We start from the raw sequence: 10,818 nt of genomic DNA, 5'->3' as shown, positions 1-10,818 counted from the left end.
TGGTGATCTGGTATGATCTTTCGGGGGTGTTAAAGATTATTGTTTTGTTCTTTCGTTCTATTACCAGAATTGTTTTTCTGATTCCTGCTCATTGGGTAGATTGTATCAGAGGGAAGATCTGGGATTCAAGCGCTGCGATTCAGATTCTTTTGTCCCGTGGTGGGGTGCTCCCTTGATGTGGTATTCTCCCCCTTTCCCTAGGAATGGAGCTTCTTGAGAGCTGAACTGCAGTGATTGTTTTTACTCTTCTGGGTCTAGCCACCCAGAGGAGCTTTTTTTTTTTTTTTTTTTTTTTTTTTTTTTTTTTTTGCCTGATAATTCTTTATTAATTTAAATATAACTGACTACAGCAATAGCTCTATAACATGTTGTAAATTAAAGATCAAAGTCTATGCATATTGTATCAGAGACTTGGCTTGAAAAATCAAAATCACTAAGTATATTTACAAGGGTAAATCACGCTGTACCATGTTCTAGGTGATGAAGAAAAATAGGAAAGAACAAAGATCTTCGAGAGTCTTCTAAGACAAACCTCAAGAACACCACTGAAACTATTTTCTGGAGTTCTGTGTAAGAATTCATTTCAAAATAACTTAAGGTTTTTATCTTAGGAGTCCGTGGGATCCTCAGCTGGAGAGGGAGGTGGGGCAGGAGGTACTCTGAGGTGGTGAGGGGGAGGGGCTTGTTGCCAATCCAAGTGGGAGAGCATCTTAGCTTCATCACTTTTCTGGGTGATTATCTCTTTTCTAGTGGTCTTCTGGGTTGGCACTGATGAGTGTCTGGGAGGAGTCCTGTGATGTGATCTGTCTTCAGGTCTTGCAGCCATGGATACACCGGCACCTGTTCCGGTGGAGGTAGCAGGGGAGTGTGGTGGACTTTGTGAGGGCCCCTTGTTGTATTTTGGTTTGGTGCACTGGTTTTGTATTGGTTGGCCTCCAGCCAAGAGGTAGCACTTTCAAGAGGGCATCAGCTGCAATCCTGTAGGGATGATGCGAACTTGCCCTAGGGACACGTGGTTAAGTATTCAGGTTTCTTAGGCAGTGGGCAGGACCATAGAGCTCCCAAGAGAATATTATCTTTGTCTTCGATTAACAGGGTGAGTAGAGAAAGACCACCAGGTGGGGGCAGGGATAGGCATGTATGAGTTCAGACACTTCTTGGGCAGGGCTTGCTGTAGCTGCTATGGGGAATGGGGGTGTGGTTCCCAGGCCAATGGAGTTGTATTACCGGGGTGATTATGGCTGCTACTTCTAAGTCATACAGTTCATCAGGGAAGTGGGGGAAAGCTTTCAGTCACAGGCCTCACCAGGCTCCCACACAGACCACAGTCCTAAAGGACAGTTTCACCCCCACCATGCCCCTCCAGCAGCACCAAGTCTATTTCCAGGCAGCTAGTGACCAGGGCCAAGAACTTGCTTCAGACCACAGGCCTCCCTGTTGAGAAAGAAAGCAGATTCACAGTTTTTCAGTGTCTCAGGAAGCCTTCAAGGGTGATCCAGTTCCTTCAGAGGCTCTGTGGATTCTCTTGGCTTTCCTGGTATGTTCCTGCAGTAGTTCTTGGAGCAAAAGTTCAAGATGTGAGTCTCCACAGGCTGGTCTGTCCTTCTGAGCAGGAACCACAAGCTAGTTCTGCCTCCTATCCGCCATTTTTTATTTTTTGAGACAGAGTCTTTCTCTGTCACCCAGGCTGGAGTGTAGTGATGCAATCTCAGCTCACACAACGTCTGCTTCCCGGGTGCAAGAAATTCTCCTGCCTCAGCCTCTCGAGTATCTGGGAATACAGGCACAAGCTACCATGCCTGGCTAACTGTGTGTGTGTGTGTGTGTGTGTGTGTGTGTGTGTGTGTGTGTGTGTGTTAGTAGAGATGGGGTTTCACCATGTTGGCCAGGCTGGTCTCAAACTCCTGACTTCAGGTGATCTGCCCACCTCAGCCTCCCAAAGTGCTGGGATTACAGGCATGAGCCACCCTGCCTGGCCCTATCCACCATCTTAATCCAAAAAATGCATCATTACTTTTCATCTGGTATCTTTAACAATTTGTTTTATGGAATAAAACCAAAAAAAACTCTGAAGGTTCTGATACCAAAAGGTTCTTGTTCCACAAATAGGACAGTGCACAATTTCCTTGTGTAGGAAACAGAGATGGGGCAGAGGTGGTGCCTCTGTGGGACTTGTGGGAGAATCTCAACCATTGGCTTCCGGCTGCAGGCAGTACCTGTGATGGAGTTACTTCTGTAGAACAGCATGGCCCCCCACCAGCAAGGATCTGTTTTTCAAGTATAGATGCCCAGAAAAAGGTTTAGGAACAGAAGGGGCCCTCAGCTAACAGGGGCCTGCAGGTGCAAGTGGAGACAGTGAGTGCAGCACAGTCCTGGGCACCCACACTCCCCAAGCCAGGACCCAGATATTGAAGATTTCTTCCACATACCTTTGGTCTTTGGAAGAAAGATTGTCCCTGATGTTTTCAGAGAAGTATTTTTTCCTTCTCTTAGAATGATGATTTTGACATGTTTGGCAGAGGGCAACTTGCCCTCCCAGAAGGGGTCTGTCTATTGGTCAGTCATTGGACTATCATTTATTTCTTCTTTTCACTCCACCTGAGTTTCTACTTTCCGGAGAATTCAAGTCTGCATGCTCAGAAAGTTCTGGCAGGCACAGTGATGTCTTTCAGCCTATAGAAATGTGCACAGGACATGTGTAGAGTTTCGAATTTTTTTTTTTTTTTTGGTTTGTGGGTATACATACACATAGATACACAAATAAAGGTTGGCAATGTGTGTTTATGATGTGTAAGATATTTTATACATGGCTACCTCGATGAGCCACCTGGTTCCTTCAGGAGCCAATACTGAAACAGGATTTACTGTTTCATTATCTTCCTACATGACCTTCTAGTCATATAGCATCAAAAATAGAAAATTCAAGTATTGCAGAACAATGTAGGCTACAGTTGTCATAAAAAAGGAGTGAGGTTTTATATCACACAGTGTGCAGCATTTCATGGCCCAAATCCCCATTCACCGTCCCTCTCCTTCCCCCTTCAAGGACTCTGAATGTCCCTGGCTGCAGCTCCCTGTCTCTGGAGCCTCCCTTGGGCCTCATTTTCTTCTCTATTTCTAGCACAGAGGAATTACTTCCACCTTCTTTGCCTCCTCCTCCGCAATACACACATACACTCTCAAACATACACTGAGAAGCTCACCCACATGTGAATGCACACACACAGGTGCACATACATGCACCTATCTCGTTACTGTACCACATTTACGCATGCTAAAGGATAGCAAAGAAAATTTCCTCCAGTTTCAAGGTCTCTCCATAAAGTTGGCAGAATAATTACAAATATTTATTTTTCTTGACAGCAATCATTTTTGTATTATCTCCCATGTATCAACAAAATAAACATTATTCCCCCCCACCTTTTTTTTTTTGAGATGGAGTTTGCCCAGGCTGGAGAGTAATGGCAAGATTTTGGCTCACCACAACCTCTGCCTCTTGGGTTCAAGCCATTCTCCTACCTCAGCGTCCCGAGTAGCTAGGATTACAGGCATGCACCACCACTCCTGGCTACTTTTATATTTTTAGCATGAATGGGGTTTCTCCACGTTGGTCAGACTGTTCTCAAACTCCCAACCTCCGGTGATCTGCCCGCCTTGGCCTCCCAAAGTGCTGGGATTACAGAAGTGAGCCACCACCCCGGCCAATATTATTCCCCATGGAGACTTGGGGGCTTAAACAGGATAGCAAGCATGCCCCAATCCTATAGCAAATGAGGCAAAAAGAAGGTGTGAGCCCAAGCTCGAGTGTTCACGCCGTCTCTGAAACACCACATGGAGGATGACACTTGATGGCCCAGGGCCTATGTATCAAACCATCCCCCCACTCCTGCCCTTTTGATTAACAGCTGGTTTTGGTGGCCAAACTATAAGGAATAAGGCTCACCAAGCTGGGTCAGCCAGGCTTGTAAGGAGAATTTGACAAAGAGAACTGGGCCAGGCTTTGCTCACCACCTGGCTCAGAGCAGAGGTTCAACTAGACTTGAGTAGCACTGCTGAATGAATAGATAAATATGTTTTACTTTCAAGTGTAATGAGAAGCACTCTGGAGAGGGATGTTGGTGATGATTGTACAACAGTGTGAACGTACTTAATACCACCAGACTGAAATTTAAAAATGGTTAAAATGGTAAATTGTACGTTAAATGCAGTTTATCACAAATTTTGAAAAAGTCAAATGTAATTTACTTTATATTGAATGTTTTATTATTCATTTTTTCCCTCAGTTGAAAGCAGTCATATTTTGCACACAACAATCTCAAATCTACAAATCTAACTTAAAAAGATGGATAAGACCTTAAATAAGATGTGGCATCGTAATGACCTGGATTGAAGGGTGACGAATGTTGTGGATGACCACAGTGAGTTCTGGAATTAGATTGTCTAGGTGTAATGCCTGGCTTTTTGTCCCTTAGCTGCATAAACTCGGGCCAGTTATTTAATCTCTTTAAACCTCTATTTCTCATCTGTAAAATGAGGATTATAATACCAGCTAACACATAAGATTCTTTTGAGCTAATCCAAGTAAAGACAAAAGATCATGCTTTGAAAGCACTCAAAAAATCCCAGCTATGATTAGTTAGGATCCAACAGTGACTAAAAAGGAAGGTCCTTCAGTATTAGTCTAACTCAAACCAGGCTTCTGCTTGTAAACAGCTAGGAGTGACTTTGTGTGTCATCTTTCCTCTCTTTTCCCTAGGTATAGAACAGTCTTTACACTGCCTTCTTGAATAGTGCCCCAAGAATGCATGCCTTTCCTGATCATTCTGTGAAATATTGAGTATAGGAACGAGTAAATTCTAGATGGACAAATATCTAGCATGTTCTCCATTAGTTTCAAAGGCTGGAAAGCATTTATTATGCAATCAGAAAATAAAATCCAATTGCTTCCTATTGTGTTGCCTTCCCAAATATATTACAGAGTATATTTTAAAAATGTGTATTGATCAAGTAAGCCACACTTGATTTCTCCTAGTAGAATCTATAGAACTATTCCACTGCTCCTGGGCAAGGTGGTTTGAATACAAACTCCATACTGCCAGGATGTCCTCTCTCCCTGCTCTCACTTTTGCTTTAATTTCTGTTTTTTGAAAGAGAGATGATTAATCTATTTCAGATTGGAATTTTAACTTGTTTTACTTACTGGCCAGTTTTACTCACTGGTGAAATGAATGGATAGCAATTTCTCAGCTTATCTTAGTCTCCTGTGAGATGAAGAAAAATGTCATATTTGAGGAAAAATATTTCATATGCAGAACTATTATTAATCAGAGATTAATAGGTAAGATAACAGAAACTGATTAAGTGAGAATTTTTTTTTCGTAAAAGAAGGAAGCTAGAATGGGAAATGTGGTTTTTAGAATCCTGCTGAGAGGCCTATATTTTAACTGTGTGACCTTGAATGTGTTACTTAATGACTCAGACCTATTCTTTCATGTATAAAATGAGGTGAGTGAAACATTTCAGAGTCAGTGTGAGAATCAAATGGAAATATGCACAAAGAGCACCAGTGTAGTCTTGCCCACAGTAAGTGTTCAATAAATGGTTACTCTTATAAATATACTCAAAATAAGATATATTTTCCAATCAAACAACAGTCTTACTTAAGGATCATATCAACCTCTTTCTGGCTGACTCAGGTACAGTAAGATGTGGGGTTGGCCAGATGGCTGACGATTAAACACCGACTTTGCTATCACTTCCAAAGCAGGCTCCAGTTTCCTCATCCATTCAATGGAAATAATAAAGGTACCTAGTTCTTCGGGTTGTTTTGAGGATTTAAAAAGATAATTTAGGTAAAACTCTTAACACTAGTAAATGCTATCTGAGGTTATTAAAAGTTCATTGAATCAGCCATGCAGAAATTCACTTCATGATGTGGCAAGTGGGTTTTTTTCCAGGTTTCTGGAAATGTATAACCACATAAGTGAATATATGGCTACCCCCAACAACCACGTTGAATTTTTTTTTTTACTTCAGGACAAACTTTGGTCATGCTGTAAGCCTACTGGAATGTCTGATTCATCTGTTTATGACTCAAGAAACACCCACCTCAGAATGGAAGCCATTTAGCAGGTAATGGTCCCTGTGGAATGACAGTTCTTACAATGAGTTTGTGAAGACACAAGTATCTGATGCCTTCCTTGGTAAACAGTGCTATCAGGGGCTGATAGACTCCACCATTTATTTTTTCAGCTGATCCTGTAGCGTTCAAAAAGCACTTTTCTTGAGGTAGTCCCAAGCATTTTCATAGCCTTTTCTGCTGTGCCAGTAGCAAGCACTTAAATGTCTTTGCTTACTTTTCATTTACCTACCTCTCAGGTAAATTTACCGAGTAACTACAAAATGGTGACTATAGCCATGAGAAGATCATATGTGTTTTCTAAAAATGCCACTGTCCTTGAAATCATTAATTTTATATTTGTATAGAAGATCAGAAAGTCAATTTCCATGCAAATCATGAAACGTTTATGTTGAGTTTTACATTTTCGGTGTTCCGATCCTACCTGATAGACTTGCAGGAAAGCTCTATCTGTGAAAAATTCTTTCTCTCCAGAGATTTCTTCAGATCTGAGAGGTACATACATCTATTCAAGAAACATTCCTTGGGAATAATTCGATATTATTGCCTGCTGATGAAGCAGGAAGTCACAGACATTTCTTGTGGGCAAACTCCACAGGTGATGGCCCCTGAAAGGTCTCTGGTTCTGTGTCCTCCCTCCACTCTTGCTATCAGTAAGGGAAAGGGAGATCTGCCATTGTCATGGGGCTGGGGACCCACTCACATCTCTGGTAGCACTGTCATTTTTGCCAGGGCTTCCAGCTGAACCTTACAGTCGCATGGTCTTAGTGCATACCTCCTTCAATTCACACAAGTTGTGATGCTCTTGAGAAAGGGCTGAGTATAATGCACAATTGAAAAACTGTGGAACAAACCCAAATGCCCATCATTCAACAAGTGGATAAAGAAACGGTGAAGTGTGTGTGTGTGTGTGTGTGTGTGTGTATTTATATACACACACATATATATATACACAAACACATATATATACTTACATGTATATATACATATCATATATATATATATATATATATATATATATATGATGGAATACTACTCATCCATACAAAGGAATGAATCAATGGCATTTACAGCAACCTGGATGGGATTGGAGATTATTATTCTAAGTGAAGTAACTTAAAAATAGAAAACCAGCCGGGCGCGGTGGCTCAAGCCTGTAATCCCAGCACTTTGGGAGGCCGAGGCGGACGGATCACGAGGTCGAGAGATCGAGACCATCCCGGTCAACATAGTGAAACCCCGTCTCTACTAAAAATACAAAAAATTAGCTGGGCATGGTGGCACGTGCCTGTAATCCCAGCTACTCAGGAGGCTGAGGCAGGAGAATTGCCTGAACCCAGGAGGCGGAGGTTGCGGTGAGCCGAGATCGCGCCATTGCACTCCAGCCTGGGTAACAAGAGCGAAACTCTGTCTCAAAAAAAAAAAAAAAAAAAAAAAAAAAAAAAAAAAAAAAAAAAAAAAAAATAGAAAACCAAACATATGGTTTTCACTCATAAGTGGGAGCTAGGCTATAAGAATGCAAAGGCGTAAAAATGACACAATAGACTTTGGGGACTTGGGGGAAAGTGTGAGAAGGGGATGAGGGATAAAAGACGACAAATCAGCTTCAGTGTATATTGTTCTGGTGATGGGTGCATAAAAATCTCACAAATCACCACTAAAGAACTTACCTCATGTAACTAAATACCACCTGTTTCCCAAAAACCTATGTAAATAATAATAAAAAAAATTAAGACACAAGCAATATAGAAAAAAAAAAGAAAGAAAAGAGGTGAGTAGAATCCCACCCTGTCTCTATATTATAATGTATTGGCTTTGCACTGTCTGTGCTCCTAAATGCTGACAGGCACAATTCTTTCACACACACAGATGCACACACACACACACATCATTGTCTCTAGAGTTCTCCCACAGCACAGGGCCCATTTGGCCTTCACGCTGAGGACAGCTTGGGATCCAGGTGCCATCTTCCCCATTGGTGCTTTCCCTTTCATGATGCAATCTGGTTTCAATCATGTGTCACCCCAGTTGATGCATTTTTACCGACTTGAATCTCAATGAGGTCAGTGTTCCTGTATGTTTTTCAAAGGCAGGCAGATTTTCAGCTCTTATATAAACTAATTCATTATATAAGACACTTGGGTTATTGCCTAACTCTGCTTCTCCTCAACATATAAGCTTAACCTTCTTATGGATTCAGTGAATGAGAGGAGATTCCTAACTCCACTTACAAGGTGTGGTTGACCATGTATTAGTTTGCAAGAGTGTCTGCAACATGTACCACAAACTAAGTGGCTTAAACAATAGTTTATTGTCTCACAACTCTGGACCCTGGAGCACCAAGAAGAAGGTGTTGGCCAGGCCTATGAAGGCGCTAGAGAAGACTCTGTTCTAGTCCTGTCTCCTAGTTTCTGGTAGTTACTTGATTTATGGCAGCATATGACCAGTTTTCACCGGGCATGCTCCCTGTGTATCTATGTGCAAATTTCGTCTTTACATAGACACCAGTCGTATTGGATTATACCATGGAATGCCCACTCTACTTCAGTATGAGCTCATCTTAACTAATTAACATCAGCAATGAGTGGGACTCTAACATTATATTATTTTGAGGGGGAGAGACACAATTCAACCCCTAACACCATTCAAAATATCTTCTTGCACAAAAATTTGTGTTACATGACAAAGGGAAACTTTATTCTTCACTGATTCCTAAACATGTCTTAATTGAACCTACACTTTATTTTATTGTTGCTTCCTGTTAACAAATTTCATAAAATATATATGGTATGTTTTAATTACTGCAACGGATTCAATATAAATTTTAAAAGGAGGGAAAAAAAGCACAACTTAATGCACCATGTGTTTATATTATATGTAAATCACTATTGGCGAAAATTTTACAGAATATTTGTGGAAATGCCAAATTAGAAATAACAAACACTTATCAAGCTGAACTCACATCCCTGATGTCGTCAAACATGTTGTTACAAACCTCCATTTTTCAGGAAGCAACATCTATTGTGTTCATCTCCTGTGTTTCACCTGTATGTTTGTTATCCATATAAAGTTACAGTTATGTAAGATTTGTTCTTTCACAATGAGAGTGAAGCTACCGTTTGTTTTTTTTTTTTTTTTTTTTTAGAGGAGTTTAGCTCTTGTTGCCCAGGTTGGAGTGCAGTGGCATGTTCTTGGCTCATTGCAACCTCCACCTCCCAGGTCCAGGCAATCTTAGTAGCTCGGATTACAGGTGTCTGCCACCACATCCAGCTAATTTTTGTATTTTTAGTAGAGACAGTGTTTCACCATGTTGCCCAGGCTGGTCTCGAACTCCTGACCTCAGGTGACTCACCTCCCCATCTTGAAAAATGTAGATAGTAACTTTAAAAGATCTTTTATGAGGACTGAAAAGCATTTTTAAGTACTTAGCATAGTGCTACATGTGACTGATCAATAATTGTTTATTTCCTTTGCTCCCTTCCTCCTTCCCTTTCTCCTTTCAATTCTTGTTAATAAAGCCACATGCAGTCTTAAAGTCTGCTTTAAATTTTACATCAAGAACCACATCCCCAAACCTAAATGCCAATATATTTTGTTATTCTGAGTCAGTCCTACTTCATGTGATGTTCACTTCCTGTATCTCATATACCGGCAGACCTTAAATACAAACTGAAGAGCGATCATTTTCTTTGTGTGTCATACATAAGCTTTCATACGACATATGATGAAATTATTTTTAGCTTGACTCTTTCTACAATAAGATATTGCATGCAGTTGGGAAGTGGAAATTATTCTCTTTTGAAAATTGGACCCCAAAAGTGTACAATATACAGTTAATTCTTCCCGTGACAGACATGGATCTCTTCAGTGATACACTCTGTACCACACTCCAGCATTCTTTGGGCACCCCCCAGCTATCTAGCATTCCCAGACTTCTTATCTAGGAATTGGCAGCATCTCAACATTAGGCAACTGTCTCAATGACTATAGTAATATTGGTTTCTAAAAATTAAAGAAAGAGTTAAGTAAATGCTTTTAGAAAGTGATCTTTAGATACAAATCAAAACAGTATATTTGGTTAAGAGCTTGTCAGAACATTTGTTGCTTGCAAGTAAAGATCTGAAGGCTTGCTCTCTGTGCACACCTGGACAAGCTACGTCAACCCATTCAGCGATAAATCCATGTCATTGTTCACAGCAAATCTCCTCGGAAGAGTTGTTCATACTTGCTGTCTTAACTTCCCCGTTCTCTTCTCTCCCTAGCTTACTTAGTCAGCATTTTTTCTCCATTAGACCATTGAAATGGCACTAATTTAAGATCCCAAAGAACTACACACAAAAATCTAAATGAAGCAAACTCTTCCTCCTGTGTCCTAATCTGGACATCATGATGCAGCTGATACAGCTGACCACTCCTCCTTTTTCTGTGTTTAACTGTTTTTTTACAGTGGCTTCAATGTCTAGTTTTTCTTCTGGTTTGCTACCCCCTTCGCTGGCTTTTCTTTCTCTGCCAGACCTCCTACTGATGCAGTTCCTCATGCCCCTACTCTTTGTTGCTCATTCTCTAGCTACGCTGTCTACCTGGGGGATCCGGGATTTCCATTTCAAATGCCACTGGCCTGTTGAAGACTACCACATTTTTATCTTTCATCTCTGCTGAATCACAGCCTCTCATGTCCA

Source organism: Saimiri boliviensis, chromosome 15 (assembly GCF_048565385.1).
Source record: "Saimiri boliviensis isolate mSaiBol1 chromosome 15, mSaiBol1.pri, whole genome shotgun sequence".
Lineage (NCBI taxonomy): Eukaryota > Metazoa > Chordata > Mammalia > Primates > Cebidae > Saimiri > Saimiri boliviensis.
This window is presented reverse-complemented; position numbering follows the sequence as displayed.